The following is an 18974-nucleotide window of genomic DNA, read 5'->3' as shown; positions in this document are numbered from 1 at the left end:
CAGTGTTGGTAGGTTTCTGAGAGAGTGAAGTGTACACCGTAGTGGTCAGTCCAAGTGAGATGTGAGAAGTGGTAGTATATGACTGTCGCTGGATGTAAAAATGGAGGCAAGTGTGTGTCTTGCGATGTAGGTGCGGTCAGTGACCCGTTGCTTGAGACCATTGTCGCTGATGCTTTCCATGAGGTCGGTTATATTGGTGTTGTTGGGGTCATCGAGGTGGAACCTATTTACTACACAGCAGTGATTCCAGTGAGTAATATCACTGTGGCATGGAAATAATTTCTTGATAGTGGGGTGCTGAAAAGAAGAGAGGGTTAAAGAGAATTTTAGCGAAGAAGGAGAGATTTGGCAAGTTGTCTAGTCTATTTCATCTAATGAATAAGGGGTGATCCTGAGGGGTGATGGCAGATAAGGTGGCTGTCAAAGCCTCCTTTCAGAAGTGCTTTTGTGGCTATGAGGCATCGACTGGAGAGATGTGCAGAGGGATACTAGATATTAGGGTCAGGCAGAAAGGAAATGTAAGAAATACTCATGCACCTCTGATACTGACCATCTGAGTGAAAATAGTTGGAATGAAGAAACAGGGTAACAGACATATGTTTTGGTAGAGGGATTATTGATGTTGCAGGTTTTATTTCCACAACTTTTATTTTTAGTTTTTTATAAATCTTTTTATTAAAGAAACAAAAAACAATAATACCATAAAGACATAAACACAAAGAAGAAGAGCAGTCATCAAAATAAAGAGATCACAAAAGCAAGGTATCTCATGCATACAATCAATAAACGCAAACAAGATGATACAAATAATGATAGTGACCCATAGGGAGAATAAGCCATTATAATGTTTCCTTATCAACATTAAATGGGGCGTCATCTTCAAAGGGGGCACACAAAAACCCTCTGCTTTTGTATCAAGGACCCCATATTTTGGTCCATTTGCCTGGGCATCCTTTGCTCTCATATATCACCCTTTCAGCCTGCATTCACCAGTCCATGTCTTTGGCCAAGTCCTTGTTACGGGGCATGACTCCCCCTTCCATGTCCTGGCTTTATTACGTTTTGCCACAATACAACCCAGAGAAACCCATAGTTGTTCGGTGCGATTGAGATCGGTGGAGTCCCAAATGTTTAAAACACAGAGTCGAGGGGAGAGTGCACTCCAATAGAGAGTTCCAATAATGTTGAGGAAAAGGACAGTCCCACCACTGGTGTAAGATGTACCTAAGGAGCCACAGCCTCGGGGACAGAATGGGGAGATCGTCAGACCCATTTTAACAAGTGCTGTGTTGGTGTAATAAGCCCTGTGAAATATTTTAAGTTGTATCAATTTAAAGCGGGACCGGATTGCCACCTCCCTGGGAGATGCCAGGGCCTCCCTCCGATCTTTGTCAGGTATTTCCCCCACGTCATCTAGCCACTTTGCGCTGAGTTTATCGAGAGGTTCCGGTAAGTTATTAACTATTTTGCGGTAGGTGAGAGAGATGGCCTTATCTGGAAGATAGTCGTCAAGGAGTCTGTCCTCGAGAGGTGAAGAGGTGGGCAATTCAGAACCTTTGGGGATGGCTTTATTTAATGCACTGCACGCCTGAAGATACCGGAATGTTTCTCCCTCATGTAACTGATACTGTGCTTGCAAGTCACTGAAAGGAACCACCGAACCCTTTGTCTATAAGTCCCCCACCGTGGAAAGACCGATCAGGTCCCACTTGTCAAACCCCGGTTGGCTCGACAGCATACCCAGGAGGCAGGAATCCAGCAGTGGAGTAGCCTGCGTAATTTTGCCTTTCCAGCCCAACGCGGCAGTCGCTGTATGCCAGATCGAGACTGTGGTGGATATAGGGGTGAAAACAGGAATTTGCTGGGCCCTCCATATTATGTCCTCATGTAATTGCCTGCTCTCATATTATATCTATCGATTCTGTATGCGGGGTCTGTGATGGACCGGTGAGCCCAATTATTGAGGACAACCAGCTGGGAGGCCCAGTAAGGTAGTTTGATTGCAGGGAGAGCAATACCTCCATCGTACCAGCTATGTGTGAGTTTTGTCAGGGCAATTCAGGCCGCGCCTCCGTTCCATAATTATGAACGGACCTCGGAATCAATTGTTTGAAAATATTGGACCGGGACAGGATAGGGTGCATTCTGTAGGGCATATAGGAAGCACGGAAGTGCCATCATTTTAAAAAGGGCAGCTCTACCCAATAGAGTAAGGGGTAGTGTCTTCCAATGCTGCACGTCAGCCCAGAGGTGAGGCAAGGGAGGGCTAAGGTTCTTCTGGTGAAAGACGGCTGCGTCTCTCGTGACATAGATGCCCAGATAGCCAAAGCCATCCGTGACTATGCCGGCAGTGAGGACATAGATCAGTGACTTGTCCCAGTTGATGGTATAGCCCGAGTATTTCCGAAAAAGAGTTAGGATGTGCAGCACCGCATGGAGGGAAGCCCGGGGTTTGGCCAAATATAAAAGAACATTATACGTGTAAAGTGAAATCCTGTCCGATCAATCCGAGGCCCAATTCAGTCCACGGATAAAGGGGTCACCCCTGATCCATAAGGCCAAGGGTTCCAGCAACGGTGACAGGGGGCAGCCCTGTCTTGTGCCCTTTCCCAACTCAAAAATTACCGGTCTGCCGCCATTCACCGAGACGCAAGCCAGGGGTTTGATATATAATAAACACACCCAGGACATAAAACGCGGGCCAAAGTCATACCTTTCCAGAGCAGCGAACAGAAAAGGCCACTCCATCATGTCAAATGCCACTTTGGCGTTCAGGGACACAATTACTGCGTCTTCTTGTATGGTGGAGGCTCTTCCCAGAACTCCGAAGAGGCGACAGAGATTAAGCGTCGTATTTCTGGCTGGCATGAAACCGGATTGATCCAGATTTATTAATGTATGGAGATGGGGTACGAGGCGAAGGGTCAGAAGTTTGGCTAGGATTTTGACCTCTGGGTCAAGAAGGGAAATCGGTCGATACGAACTACAATGATCTGTAGGCTTCTCGCTTTTATGTATGACCACAATGTTAGCCAATCGTTGTGTTTCGGGCAAGATCCCACGCCCCACACTCTCATCATACATTCTTACTAGAAACTGAGCCAGTACCGAAGAGACTGCCTTATAGAGCTCGACTGGTCGGCCACTAGGACCCATTACCTTCCTGGAACGCAATGCACCAATCGCCTTAGACACCTCCTCAGGAGTCAAGGCAGTGTCGAGGTCCACAACATCCCTAGGGTCTAACCTCGGCAGGAGGAGAGTGGAAAGCAGGTCAGCTGCCTCCTCTTGGGTGGAGGTGGATGTGGGGACATAGAGTTGCTCAAAGTGGCTAGCGAAACTCTCAGCAATCCTATCTCGGTTGCATCGTCGCACTCCTTCTGGAGTAACAATTTCAGCCACCCACCTATTGGCTAACTCATGCTTATCTAACCATGCCAACAATTTACTTGCCTCTTCTTCGTTTTCATATATCCGATATTGAGTGGATCGATAGTGCGCTTGGGCTGCCTCTCTGGCTATATCATTATATTCTTTTTGTTTCACTGCAAGTCTTTGGGAAGTGTCAGGGGAGGCGGATGTGATGAGTTTGTGTTCGAGGTTGGTCACCTCTAGTTCGATCCCATCTAGTTGCTTGCGTTTCTCCTTCCGATGACGTGCGTCCGCTGCCACCCCGCACCCACAAATAACTGTCTTATATGCTTCCCATAGCGTCACATCCGATGCAACAGAGCCCTCGTTTTTGGCGAAATAGTCTGACGTTGCCTGTATCAATTTGTCCCCAATCTCCGGAACCTGTAGATACCATGGGTTGAGGGCCATCTCCCGATGGGATCGGGATGGTACACCCCCATAGTGGGCCAATACGGGAGAGTGGTCAGATATGCCCCTGGGTAAAAAGGTGATGTCACTGAACATGGAAAGCTGTGTGCCTTGGCAGAAGAGGTAATCAATACGGAAATTGCTCCCGTGGACCCCGGAAAGGAAGGTATATTGTCGATCAGAGGGGTGGTGTGTGCGCCAAACATACACCAGTCCCATGGCCATTAGGAAGTCAGATACAAGTTTCCCCTGCGGTTCACCGTACCTAGATGGTAAACGATCATAATCCCCAGCCAGGGCGGCATTACAGTCTCCCCCAAGTAAAATGTCCCCGTCGGGTAGAGTCAACATGTGGGGGCCGAAATCAGTCAGAGTGGAGGCTTGTAGTTTGGGGGGTATGTAGAGCGAGGTCACATTAAGGGAGCGACCCTCCCATCGCCCAAACACTGTAACAAAGCGGCCAGCAGGGTCGCGTGCAATTGTTTTGACTAGAAAGGGAAGGGATGAGCATGCCAGAATACCCACCCCTCTGGATCCTCGTGTGTAACCCGCGTGGGCAAGTAATTTGTAACCCCACCGATTTAGTGCGCAGTATGTGGTGCCAGGAATATGTGTTTCTTGAAGCAACACTAGGTCAGGTGTGTGACGTTTAAGATATTGCAAAACCATCCCCCGTTTTATACGGTCGCCTAATCCGTTCACATTCCAGGAGATTATTTTAAGTCGACCCAGGGGGGCAGAGGCCATAGGAATATCACTCATGTATGACGGAGAATGGAAGCCCTACCTCCCACAGGGCCTATAAAACAACAGTGCATACTGGGACGTATCGCGGCACCAGGAGACGGAAGCCCCCAGAATCTGAAAAATATACAGGGTGGGTCGTCGTGTGTGTTGATTATTACTCCACCATTGTGTGTGATCATAATAGACAGACGACTCAAAAAGCAAATCAAAAGTCGAAAAAAAAACTCAAGAAAACACCCTGGAACCCCCCCACCCTGCCTCCCTGCAATGTGAACTCAGAACTGCCCACCACCCCAATTTGCAGAGCGCTTGTAGACCCAAACCTAGAACCATGTATAGGGGAACGATACACAGCCAAACTATCTCAAGGTTCAACCCTCTTTCCCCCCTAGGGGCAAATACTGTTGCCCATTTAAAGCCAAAAGTATGTCAGAGCCCCATATCAGGAACAAATAACTACATTCAGTCCAGGAGACATGTCCCCGCATCCCTCAACCCATACCACAATCAAACATTTATAACAATCGTAAAGCGCTCATCATGGGAGGTAACATATATATATCAAACAGTGTCCGGAAACCAAGTGTCTCTCATCATCTAAGACCAAGGCATGCGACAGGGGGCATCACAGTCAATATTGGAACCTGTCATTAGACGTGGGGTACAAACCCCAGTTCATGTCAAGCCGGCAAATACCTGTGTCACAGGAACTCAGTCAACCTTTCCTCGAAGACGGTCGGTACCATGTGGCTGATTCCGGTTTGAGCCATCACGACCCACGGTGGAGGAGCGCCATCCCTCCAGCCAGTCCCAGGCCTCCTCCGGGGACAGGAAGAACAGCGACTTACCATCCGACTGCACACGCAGCTTTGCGGGGAAGAGCATGGCATATTTCAAATTGTGGCCCTGGAGAGCTTGCTTTATTTCCAAGAAGGAGCAGTGTTTCTGCTGTACTTTGTAGGTGAAGTCCGGAGAAAAGGTTATGTTTGAGTTCTCACATTTTAGAGGAGGACCGCTCCTTGCAGCTTGAAGGATGATGTCCCGGTCGCGAAAATTGTAGATCTGTGCCAGAATGGGACGCGGCGGAGCGCCCAGTTTTGGAGGACCTCCAGGTACCCTGTGGGCGCGTTCGAAGAAGAAATAGTTGGAAAGGGACAAGGGTTGTAGATGATTTTGGATCAAGTCTTCAACGAACAGGTCCACAGCCTGTCCCTCCGCCCGTTCAGGAACCCCTAAAATGCATACGTTGTTCCTTCTTGCTCGTCCTCGTAATCTTCCAACCGAGCCTCAAGGTCGGACGTCTGCGCCTGCAGTTGCTTGACCGTCGATTCCAGCCACATCGTGGAATGCGTGAGCATGTCGATGGAGTCTTCATTCGCCTTGACTCGTTCCCCCATATTTCTTAGATCGGCGCGGATAAGGTTGACATCAATTGAGACCATGTCAATCTTGAGTTCCAGTGACGTGCGGACTCCCTGGACTGCCGCTATAATGTCTGCCAGAGTCTGGCCACCGTCGTCACGTTACTGCCTCGGCCCCGTATCATCCGGTTTCTCCTCCGTGTCATCGGGCTTGGAGTGGGCGAATTTCGATAGTTTTAGCAAGGCGGCTGCCTTGGGGCCCCTAGCTGCGGCCATTGTACCTTGTTTCACCCCTTTGACTGAGAATGGTGAGATCAGGGGAGCGTCGAGCACCGGGTATACTGGCCAGCAGACACGAGAGTTCGGTGCAACTGCTCCAGAGACACTTCAGCGGGAAACATGCCGCAGCGCAAGTTGGCGGCTGTATCGCAGGTCTTTCAAGGGGTTAAAGCATTCACAGCACTGGTGTGTGGAGAGGTATCAAAATCAGGAAAGTGACTGCTCCCGACCCTGTTGAACCTCCAGCCCCCCAGAAGAGCCAGATCGCAAATTGAAGGAGAGGGGGGACAGGGAACAGTGTCTCGTATTATCAACGGGCCCCAACACAATTTAACTGCAGTACACACCGTGACGGAGGCCTCCGTCCGAAAACACCAGCAAGAGCCACCGGGGAGGAGCAACGCACCCCGGGCACGATGTGTCCAGCACCGCGGGTCTCCTGCCCCCACTGGCGGCGTATTGAGGTCTCCGTGCCTGAAGGATATAGAATGGGGTGAGGGGCCCAGTCTCACTAGGCGTCCCCCCGGGCTGGCTGACTTTAATGCGCTCGCTGGCGGCTAGGAAAGCCGTGCGGAGTCAGGGGCGGTTCTGCTTTCGGTTCAGCCACCACAAACGGCAATATCTCCAACAAACGGGGTCTGATTGGGCTCAGCAGCAGATCGGAAGGATCCTCGTCTCAAGGCGCCTCAGCGGCTTCAACAAATGTGGGCAAACGGATATAGGGGGAGAATTAGTCGGCGGTCGACTGGAACCTTATTCCAGTGCGGCCATCATGAGTGTCGGCAGCCACGCCCCTATTTCCACTACTTTTAGGGGGATTCTAAGGTGGGCAAACTGATGAGAAGAAAGCGAGGGTCTGAGTATGAAAGCAGAAATATGTCAGCTCAGGTCTGATGATCGGTATAAATTGGCCAAAGATAGATACATGTGGAAAGGTTGCAGTATCTTGTTGGGATTTCTGGTGCTTGCATGTTTGCATAAAGCTGTGGGTAAATTGGAACTGAGTGGCAGAGTGTTTCCCACTCACTCATTCAGGGTAAGGATAATGAAGGCTCTCAAATGGTTATTGCCCCAAAGAAAAGACAGAGGACTGCTAACATTTATTTTTCTGCACTGATGTAAGTCACTGAAGGGTCAAGTCGAACAAAGCAATATGGGCATGGATTTGCATCAGTGAGATTGCAATGTTGTCCAGTGTCTCTATTGTTGTTAACTAGGAAATGTAAGATTATAGGTGAAGAAAGTCATGCCCATAAGGTTTTTCTTATTATTATTGTGCTCCTAAATCATGTCTGTATGAGCGTTAACTCTGCCTAATGTCTATTAGTAAAGAAACTGAAATGTGGGCAATCAATTTTTTCACCACTGGTGGTATTTCTATAATCTATTGGTATTTATTTAATGCCTTATCTGGTGGAACTCAGTACCATGATGGTAGCGAAAAAGCTTTGGAGATAAATATGTAAAATACCTACAATGATTGGTAACCTGTGATGTCAACTGCATCCTATTTCTCACCAGAAACACTATCCAAATCGTGTTTAGTATTAATATTTACTACCATTGTTTGTTACAAACTGAGGCTCTGAATAGTTTGCCAATTATTCATGAACCGATTTATGACCAAGCTTAAATTCAGTTAAAGAAAACCTCTTTTGGGTTTCCTTTTATGTGTTGTTTGAATGTCTCATTGTATTATAATTCCCACCAGTATTGCAGAGCTAAAATGGCCATGTTAACAAAGTGGCAACAAGGCAGAGGTGTAAGCATCACTTTGGTGTGGACTTGAAGCACCAGATCCTTGTAGACCTTTTGGTAATGGGGGTATCTGAACACAGTTGATCATTGACCATTGACAGCATTTACAAAGCTATGCAGCAAATGCTGCTGATTGCATGATGTTCCTTTCTTCCAGCACAACTGCGGTATTTGCCTCCATATTTGTTATTGTGCCAAAATATGTAAATAAGTTAAAAACAAGGAAATAGATTTGTGAAATATCCTGGAAATTTGTTTAAGCAATTAACAAGACTTAGCTACCGTTGTACTGTTCTGTGCCATTCTAGAATTACTTCCTTTTGTCTTGAATTTCACCTCAAATATAATGAGCAACTTATTGTTCATTCTGCTACACTATATTTTTAACTTCCTCAATTATTTCTAGAATATAATTGCCTTGGTTATGTAAAGGAAATTGTTGCCTAAATTGTTATTTACCTGATACTGCAGGAAATATAGGCAGCACCGAAAGTAAACTATAAGCCTTTCTGTTGCTGTTGGCTTCATGCTGTATGTTCAGTGCATCACCATGATTTATTTTAAAATTAAACAAATGAAACAAAGCTATTCCCATTGAGAGAAGTAATATAGCACACAGGCTAAAAATCACTGTAGTGGTCGGTCCAGGTGAGATGTGAGACGTGGTTGTATATGACTCTGTCACTGGATGTGAAACTGGGGTTGAGTGTGTGTCCTGCGATGTGGGTGGGGTCGGTGACATGTTGCTTGAGGCCGATGTTGCTCATGCTTTCCAGGAGATCGGTTATGTTGGTGTCATTGAGGTCATTGTGGTGAAACCCATTTACTACACAACAGTAATTCCAGTGAGTAATATTACTGTGGCTGGCCATTACAGTAATTTAACATCTAAATACAGTCTTCTGGGTCTTCCATGAAAAGAAGAGTTCATAAGCAGGCACGGAAATAATTTCTTGATAGTGGGGTGCTGTAAAGGAGAGAGGGTTAAAGAGAGTTGTAGCAAAGGAGAAATGATTTAACAAGTTTTCTGTTTCATCTAATTAAGAAGTGGTGGTCCTGAGAGTAGCTGGCCGAAAAGGTGGCTGTGGTAGCCTCTTGTACTAAAACTGTTCACACTGTTTAAGCTCCATTCTCTGTCAAGATAATATCTCTTCCAGCTGTTTACAATGTTTATACCGCATCCACTGTCAAGATAAGATCTCATGCCATGGAAAAGGCAGATAGTTTCCAATAGTATTATGCAATGCTTGCTTTTTATTACTTAGTTGCGTAAAGCAGATGCTCACTAAACACCTACAATTGTTATGTTTTTCTACTACACAGGCAGTCACATTTGCAGTTACCTAGCAGTTAAAATGGGCTTGATTTGAATGGTGCAGCATGTGCAGTGGCACTGGGGCCTCACGCTCTAGGTACCCCACTAAACGCAGACTACTGCAAAAGGTTACTACTAAACAGACAGTCACATGTGCAGTTATCTAGCAGGCACTTGGGCCATGATTTCTAAGGTGCTGTAGGTGCAGTGGCCCAAGCAAACGTTGTCAGAACTCCTTTAAACACAAAATATTGCTATATCTAATGACTAAATAAGCAGTCACAAGTGCAGTTACCTTGCAGGCACTGGGTCATGATTTCAATGGTGCAGCATGTGCAGTGCCACTGGAGCCCAAAGCTCTAGGAACCCCTCTAAACACCAAACATTGTACTATTTTACTACTAAACAGACAGTCACAAGTGCAGCTACCTTACAGGCAATACAGTCATGATTTCAATGGTGTAGCGGGTGCATGGCACTGGGTGCAAATGTTGTTATAACTTCCTAAAACACTAAATATTGCTTTAGTTTTACTACTAAACAGGCAGTCACAAAGACATTTATCTTGCAGACACTAGGGGCATGGTTTGAATGGTGCAGTGGGTGCAGTGGCACCAGGCCCAAAAATTGTCAGAAGTCCTCTAAACACTTAATATTACTATTACATCAATTAATTCTATTACTTCCCTATTTTTTTTTAATTTTCAAAATCTTGCTATTACTTACTCACACTATACCACTAGTAACAGCACAATATATTGCCTTTTTGTACATAAATAATCCATAACATTTGAACCAACTTTCTGTAATTTATATTGTACAACTACTCAGCAGGCTACAACTTACAACAAAAAACTTCGTATTGATCACATATGCGAAACCTAATACATTCACCAATGCTTGTTCATGTTTTGCCATTATGAAACTGATCGAAGTAACATTGCAATGAGACACATCAACCTCATCAAGTAACTCCTTACTTGAAGGCCTTCAGTTTTTTTTATTGTAGGACTGACGTACAATAAGTAAAGGTTTCTCTCTGTGTGCACAAATACTTGTTTTTATCACCTATACCGTGTTTTGGTCCCCCATTTTCAGACATGACAACTGTTCTATTTCCAGTTCCATTAAGGTGATTAGTGCAGGAAGTAGGCCACCTTTTTCTTCGCAGAATACAGGCAAAGTGGTAGGGAATAGCACAGGTTAGTTTTCCTTTCCTCTATTTTTTAGAAGAATGTATTTGTTATTTTACGAATAATATCAAACATTGGAACCAAAGACACGGTTTCCAGCAAAACAGAGTATAAGTAAACATCATACATTATAAGGAGTGTACTTTTTATTGGGCCCTGTTTAGTTCGTGGAGCTCCGCGAAGTGGTCAAGAAACACCGCCATGCTACATGGAGTTCCATGAGTGCGCAGAGCTGCATGGCATTTCTTTGTTGTACGCAGCATGAGTCGTGTTCTTGTGCCAGTAATCACACACCAATGGCATCATGAGGTTCGCATGGGTGCGGTCATATTGTTTTCTGTTCTGTTCATGATGCTGGGCCTGTTTTTTCAATTCTTACAAAATCTTTTCAACCCTCCCTCATCTAACGTATCTACCTCTCATTTATATTTATTGTATTGGTGTGTTTTGTGTCAGTGCATTTTATGTTTTTTTTTATTTTATCAGTGTTTTTTGTGACTTTTTTATTTCTTCCTTCCTTCCCTCCTTTTCCTGTTTCTTTTCTTTTTTTCCCTCACCCAGTGCCATGGCAGAAAGGGGTGACCAGGGGTGTGGCAGCACCAGGTCCCCCAAACAGCCAGCAGCAGCCACCTGCCTTGTGGGCAGTGCCGCCAAGGGGTGCAGCCTGTGCAATCTTTTGTGAGGTAGAGGTGACAGCACAATTTCTTTCATGCAGCGCCATCTTTGCTCCATGCTGGCAGCAGGCGTTAGGCCTGGGAGCGGGTACCTCCTGTGGGAGCAGCAGCTGCATTGGGGATGGAGCACTGCTCTACTTAAGTGCAGCGCATCTAGCATCAGCTAATGCAGCACTAGGTGAATATCCTGGACCAGGAGCTGGACCTGCTCGATCTGCTAGGTGTCAAGATTGTGGGGTTAGGTCAGTAATTATTTGTTGTGTTTGTGTTCTACAATGCTAAAAAATGTGTTCCGAATAGCATACTGCTCACACTTAGAGGTAAGTTACGTTTAGTTTGCATTAAGAATATTATGCGATCCCGTTTGAGCTAGGCAGGTGCTCGGCGCTACCTAATCGTACTCATCAGCGCTCGCTTCGGCTGATATTAATTAAAGAAGCCATTGCAGACTCCTCTGTCCTCCTTCCACCATAGTGAATTAGTGATACAGTGAGTTAGCATTCTCTGTGGCTTTTCTTTTTGTAGTTCGTACAGTCCCAAATAATCTCACAGTGATATGTAGTATCCATCTATGCATTGTAAAAAAGGCAGACTGATGTGGTCCATCAAGGGGGTTGAGAAATGAGAATAGAATTGAAGAGCATTCATTGCAATGCATTAGTTACAAATGTAATGTTTGAAAGGGATATTTTCAGAATAGGGATTTTAGGATTAGTATGGCCAACTTGATGATAGTCAATAGTATCGATACTAGTATTTTAGGCAATCTGATTTAGAAAAGTACAATGTTACTGCGTTAACCTGTCAAAATAATTTTGTGGAGATTAACTGTACTAGTAACCTATTTTTTTAATCTTCTTTCTTTTTACATCAGCACCCAAGGGTAAGAAGAGGGGCAGCGTGGAGACAGGACTGGAAGGAGCTGGTGAGGATGTGCCGACCATCTCTAACTTTTAACTCTGCCCACTATTTTTGACTACTTTTAATTTTGCCTTGTTTATTTTTTATACTGTTTTTTCTAAATCCCCTATCCAATTTCTGTTTATTCCTATTATCTGTGCATTGTTCTTTTTTCCCCATTTTTCATGTTTTTTTCTTTTTGGTATCTGACTTTCTCATATCTATATTAGTCTGAGGTTTTCTTCTGCTTTGTTAGTAATCTCTCTCTCTCAATTATATATCTTGTGGTACTGTACGACTAAGAACCAATTTTGTGGTACTCTTCTGTCTAAAGTGAAGACTGCAGGCCCATGTAAGCTACTATTATAAATAAGATTCACCAGCATGTTTGTTGTGAAGGCTTTCTTTATCTTGCTCAGGCACTAACAGTTAACAAGAGAGGGGCCATAGTCATGGACCACCCCCATCCCCACCCTCAATGTTGTGTTGTGTAATTCATTTAAACAATATACCAACAGTTTCCATGACAGTACAGCATGGTTGGAAAATATGAGGCCCCATATAATTTGCTAACCAATTTCATATGTCTTTGATTGAGCTTTATTCTACCCTTTCATTGTACTTCAATGAATCAGAGTCATCATCATAGTCTGAAGGTCTGCCCCTCCCTTCCGAAAAGTTTTTGGTTGGCAGACTATCTGACTTTTCTAACTTTTTCAACATACAAAATGCCCATAGTGATATTTTTGATAGAAGATACTGCTAACCGAACTGTAGTGATGAATTGTGGTTGTATTTTTTTGATAAAAAAATTAAGGGGAGGCATATCTGGCATCTAGAAAATCTATGTAATGTTTTTGTCTAGATGGATGGACCAGCAGTGCTAGCTCAAGTTCTGCTGTAGAAGAAGAAGAGTTGGTTGGAGGGCAGAAGCGGTGGCAGGGATGGGAGGTGGTAAGTCACATGGCTTGCTTATGACAACTACTATTATACTCACTGGCTACAAGGTGTTCGTCATGAGTCATCATTGTGAACTCCCCGCTTAAGCAGCTACAGCGGTGGTTGAGTTCCTAGGGCCTCTTCTATTTGCAACTTCGCAAAAGCTCACATAATGAAAGCTAGCAATTATGGCTTGATGGAAACAGGAAAGAACAGAAGGTTAAAAGAAAGGATGGGTGAAATGGTATATGAGTGAAAGGATACGTAGGTGGGTGAAAGGATGCGTGGGTAGGTTTTGGGTAAATGAATGGATGGGTGAAAAGATGGCTGAAAGAAAGGGTGAATATTGAATGGATGGAAATGGATTGGAACTTTTGTTGAAAAAGGGGATGAGAGAAAGTAAATTTTAAATCATGGTAGCTATGGGGGATCATAGAAGAATGAAAGGATGAATGAATAGTTGCTTGGATGAATAAACAAGGGAGCTCTTCTTGGGAGGGGCATGCTGCTCACCTACTTTGCTTACTTGGTTTATGATTATCAAAGCTATGCTTCAAAGTGGGGGGTATTTTAATTTTTGGTCTACTCCCTTGATTCACTGTATTTGTTAAGCTAGGCAGATACGTATCCCACCCATCATCATCTCACCACCCATGACCTAAGTGCAGTATGTTTCAATTTGTGACTGCAGAGTCGACTCTGCACTGTGTATCTCCTTCCTTTGAAGTGGCAATTAGAAAGTTTTCAAAGCATTGCAAACTGAACACACAATGAGTGCTTCCCTTTGCCCGCTCAGTCAACTCTTAGTACTTCACTCCTTTATTCTTTCCTACATTCTTCCATCCCAGTATTCCAAAAAAATGAAAAATCTATTCTTGCCACGTGCCACATTTTTATGGCCACTTAAAGTGATTCATAAATATATTTCATTGTTTCCCATAACATATTTATGATGTTCAGAATTTTCCCTTTCATCTTTCGTCAACTACAGTGACTGAATAAGCCGAAGTTTAGTCACATGACGGTCATGAGTGACACTCCGCTATTCTACAGGAAAAGCTCTACCTACCCAGCCTAATCCCTCTACCTTACCCTGCAGTATAGAAAGTTATGCTTCCTTTTCTTACTGCCCAGGGAATTAATTTGTTGGAAATATTTTGTAGCGGTCGGCGAGGCCAGTAAGTAAAATGGGACTAAGTGTCTGAATTCAATTTTGGCATATGGGATACTCTGTTATGAATGTGCCATATTCAAGCTATCAATCCTATTCCTTTCCCTGTAGAGCAGTGCATTGTTTTCCCCACCGTCTACTTACGTCATAAATCATATCTATATTTGTTTATGTGATGTGTGTGGCGTAGTACTTTCTTTATTATTCTTCTGCTTCTTTGGAGTCAAGATAGAGTGTAAAAAACATTTGGGGAAGAGCAGGGCAATTGGAATTAAAGTAAGATACTTGTCCACTACATCTGCCCCAGCTGCAGCCTTCAGAGAATACCAAAGTACCTGATGTGCAGGCTAGCATGCCTCCATTAATTTAGCACAATAACTTGTGATCCATACTGCATTATGTCTTACTCACTTAAGAAGTAATTTCTTTGTATTTTTCCACACAAAGTACGTACTGCTACTGTGCCACACAATATTTAATTTTAAACAAGTGTTTACTCAGAACATTGTTTACAATTTCTTTTTTTTCTCTTGATATATCTACTCCTGCTGGTCCAACACCACCACCGACTAGGCAGAAACTGTTAGCCCGGCCGCTGCGGCAGAGGCTAGAGACCATCCAGTCAGAATACTGGTGGCTAGTGGTCCTGGAGGATGAAGAAATGGAAGTAGCTGCCTCTAACCCAGGCCACAGTTCAGCAAGACAGCCAAAACCACCATCCTGCCAGCCATCACATCAACGTAGCTGTCACCAGGTAGGATCCCTAACTGCCACCGCTGCCAGTGCCCCCCTCCAGCTTATTCAGGGTATTCCAGTGCCTCCTCCTGCAGAGGATTGACCATTTAAAGAGGCATTTTGAGAGCCAGTCAGATGAGGATTGAGCCAATTCTGGAGCAGCTCCAGATCTGAATTGATGATGCCCTTTTCTGAGCCCTTTTTTCAAATGTTTTGTTTTGATGGAAGGGACTGTTTTGTGGGTGGATAGGACAGAGGGAGTTGAAACTGGGTGTTTTAGAATGTTTTTCTTTGTACATAGGTTGGTGATGGGTTAATTTGTTTGGGGAGGGGAGGGCCTATTGTGGGTAGAGAGGGTGGGTTTTTTCTTGGCTGTAAAAATAATGGGAAATTAATATTTTCATCATACTTTATTCCTGAAGTTGTTTGTTTGTGTTTACTTTGCACTGCTGTCTTTTTTGTGCAGTATGTTTTTAATATATGTCTATCAAAGTATACACTGGTTAGTTATAGTTAGTTATATACCCTGATCTTACTACTCTCTGTTACTATCTTGACTATTAGGGGGTATGCTGCCATGACCTATATTGCCTACAACAACCTAGATACAAAATTACTTATCTGCAGTAGAAGTTAGTTGCTTACTTAACAACTAAACTAGTTCACTCCACCCCATAGTTCTCTTACCTGAACATAGATGAAGCGTTAACAGGGAAGGCAACACAAGCAAGGTCTCACTCCCACCTAGGTGAGCTCCAACTCTAGAATTAATCAAGAGGAGTATCCATCACAGGCAACTAAATTGAAAGTAAAGCACAGAGTTATTGGGTTACATCATTTTATTATAGATTTATAAAGATAGAGAGCAGACTACTACATGACCAACAAAAACTACCTGACAATATTAAAAAAAAATGTTAATACTAAATTCTTATGAGCAATAGGGAATCCTCAAATCATGAAAAGTGTACTCAAAGTCTGTAGCGCACAAGGTTATGCATTTATGCAACACAATTCCTGAATGATGATGCTGAAGAATGATGTTCTTCTATATCTAAGATATGGATCACTTTATGCATGGGTGGGTAAATAGTGCCAGTGTGGGCTATTGCTTATGTGATAGAAGATCTTGCAGAAAGTTGGTGTTGGTTTCATCATGTCACCCCACCAAGGGTATGATCCATTATGGTGTAAATTAAGTCACACCTCAATAAACCACACAGCCCGAGGGAAGAGGGCTAGGGTTTGATGACTGGATGGCAAAGGGGATTTGGGAAAACTTGTGACAAAGACAGACACTACACAAGAACAATATTCATCTGGGATATGAGCAGCGTATCATCATCAATCTGTTGTGGAATGAAATTAGGTAATGAGTATGACACAGTTCAGTAAAATGCATTGCAAACAGTCCTTCAGCTCCAGAGACCCAAGTTATTATTAATATATATCTGAATGCTCTGTCATTTAGGTTTGAAAGATAGAAATTATGGAGGAGTGAAGTGAATGCACACAGTTCTAAGGAAGATTTTTAAAAGAAAAATGATTCTGGATTGCCAAAACGGGCAGTGCATCTGCATTTTTCTCAGATTGCCTGTCAATCTTGGGTGCCAAGCTGAAGCGGTCCGGTAAGGTGAGCAGGAGAGTTATGGGGCTTTCACCTTTTGCGCAAGAGAAGACAAAGCCTACAGATTGTTAAACAGAAATGATAAGGTGGAGTCAACGAGAAGGACAGAAGGTACCACTCAATAATCTATCACTCATTGTGCAATAGTTACCTGTTTCAATTCAAGCATGGTGGTACACAATTTATCTCCTATTTGATGCAAGCAACACATTGACAATCATGTAAATCAGATGATCTTTACTTTGGAAGCCCTGCTAGGGGATGAACAAAAGAAGGATAGGCATGGGACAGAGGTAGGCACTGTCTCAAATGTCTACAAAGCCCTTGAAGGGAATGGGAAAGCTTTTTCACTCCATAGTGGTCCAACTCCAAGCCAGTCTGCTGCAGTCATTCATGTTATGACTCGTGCGTTTAATTAACCGAGAAGTGAGAACAATTACAACAACCAACAAACACAGACAAGTTGCTGCATGTACCGGGCTGATCATTCTTACAACTGTTATCATCATAACATTTAGCCAAGTGTGTGCATATTGTGATGATGTGACTTCACATGTCTGTCTCCAGTTACTTACAACAGCAACAGGCCCCCCACCCAACCACATAATAGAGGACTTTCAAATTTAGCCAGCAAACACACTCTCAGTAGCATTGCATTTCCCAAATCAATGCACCTCTCACTAGTTTACAGAGCTGAGGAGGCCTCTTAGAATCACCATCATCATGTTAGTTTTCCCGAAGTTGATAACTTCCTTCTTCTGCCTGGTGTTGATGTAGTCCTGCCCTGAATCCTTCCATTATGCTCCTGACTCCAAGTAACAAATCTGTCCAACTCTGTTCTGACTCCTGACACAAATATGAAAGATTGACCTGTAGTGCACTGCTGTTAATGAACAAGAAGAGAAACATTAGGGTACTTTTTTGTGAAGATTTGTGTTTGTTAACTAACCAGACTGGTCTGGTCTTTGGTGTTGTGAACCACAAAACAAAGGAGAGAACTAGATAAGCAAATCTTTCTAAGTGTCAAAGGGGAAAGGCCAATCCCCGTCAGTAAAAATGATCACCCATAAGGCCACAAACATTGCAAATTATCACAATCAAGCTTGCAAATTATAGTTAAACACCCTCCCTCACTGTCTGCCACCTCATGAATCATCACTCGCAATGACTCATATCACTCATTGGTGCAATAGTTACCTGTTCCATTCCCAGCATGGCGGTACACAATTGTTGGTCCTCTTTGATGCACTCAACACACATTAGGCAGTCTTGTAAATTAAATGTTCTGGGGCATTCCAGTGGATGAAAAAAGCATAGGCAGGGGATGGAGGCAGGCATTGTCTCTCCAATGTTCTTTAAGAGAAAGGAGGGGGATCTTTCATCACTGCACACTGGTCCAACTCTAATCCAGCCATACATGTGCCTATAATGGTGGGGCTACATAAAACAGTAAGACACAAGATAAACAAAATAATATATTGTTCCCCCAGCTATATATATTTTATAGGGGCACAGCAGTTCATAAATGGAAAGTTCTATGGTGTCCCAGGCCTACTTAGTCAGTGAAGTAGAGTTTGTCCTCAAACTCAGGTGGTTTGCCCAGAGGTTGGTCAGCTAACACACTTTTATGACCTGAATCTGTCCAATCACCTTCATTCTCCTCCTGGCGTATTTTAGGTAGGGTGTAATTCAATAGAACAAGGTGTTGGTTAATTTTGATCATTTCTCACTGTGACAACTGCACCAACTGCACTGAACACAAGCTCAGCAGACACCCTGGCTATCGGACAAACCACTTTGGTTCCATCCTACTGCACACTGGCCAGACTGGTGAGGGTTGCCCTTCCTGGCCCATCTGGTTGCGGGCTGAGAACCGCAAGGCTGCGAGGGGGTCCAGTGCTTCTGTCCCTAGTTATCCAAAGGAAGGCTAACCCCCTTTCCGGTAATCAGTGCCCACCGAGTAACACAGGGACCCAAGGTGCCCACACGCCTTGCTTCCCTGGATCCCTGGCTGGGTTCGCAGAACTGAACTAGCCCTCATAAGGACTTACAGGGCATCCCAGACATCTGGTAGTGCCAATAAAAAGCATTGTGCATGACCAGATGGCTGAGGGGTGAGTTGCGACCAGATGGCCGGGTCCGAAGGATGGCACTCTGCCTGCCCTGTGCCTTAACGAAAGGGCTCCCACCTGGCTCTGCATCCTGGGGGCCCAAAGCCCCAGCTGGGACTCAGGCACAGGGCAATGAGGGGGGCCCAGCGATCACCCCATGTACCTTTTTTTTTGTTGCATCTTTTATATAGCACAAACTCGACCCGAAGGTATTGGAGCACTGTACATGAGCACCGTATTTACATTACATATTCAGGCACGGGGAGATTAAGTGATTTGCCCAGAATCACAGGATGTGGACGCGACCCCGAGGCTTGAATTCTGGTTTCCAGCACCAAAGTC

This window comes from Triturus cristatus, chromosome 3_1 (assembly GCF_964204655.1).
Source record: "Triturus cristatus chromosome 3_1, aTriCri1.1, whole genome shotgun sequence".
Classification (NCBI taxonomy): Eukaryota; Metazoa; Chordata; class Amphibia; order Caudata; family Salamandridae; genus Triturus; species Triturus cristatus.
This window is presented reverse-complemented; position numbering follows the sequence as displayed.